A 459-nucleotide genomic window follows, 5' to 3' on the forward strand; every position below is an offset into this window, starting at 1 on the left:
TCATATGAACAAGCTCCCAGAATCTTGGAAAACTGTTTCCTTGTGGTCATCTACCACTCCTGGCTCTTACAGTCTTTCTGCCCCCTCTTCCACAATGATCCCTGGTCCCTAAGTTTGGTGGATGAGGTTTAATATTGGAGTCCTATCCAGGGACATGTACTTGAAGAGGCTATTAATGAGTGGTTATGACACCCCACTTGAAATCAGTTGGCCATAGATGTTTGAGAATCAGAGATACTTAACTGTAAGAACTTTGGTAAATTTCCTAATCTTGAAGTTTTATTTCCTCACCTATTAAAGGAAGATGATAACTTCTTTAACTCAGAGGTCTTGCCAGGATTGCATAAAATCACACATAGAGCACAGAGCAGGTTTTCCAGTGAATGCTTCCTCTTCCCTAAGCAGTGGGGCAGCCATCACCTCTCTTCCTTCTGTGAGTTTCTCCAGGACACAGGAGAC

Source organism: Nannospalax galili, unplaced genomic scaffold (genome assembly GCF_000622305.1).
Source record: "Nannospalax galili isolate Female #2095 unplaced genomic scaffold, S.galili_v1.0 scaffold2462, whole genome shotgun sequence".
In the NCBI taxonomy this organism is placed as follows: Eukaryota; Metazoa; Chordata; class Mammalia; order Rodentia; family Spalacidae; genus Nannospalax; species Nannospalax galili.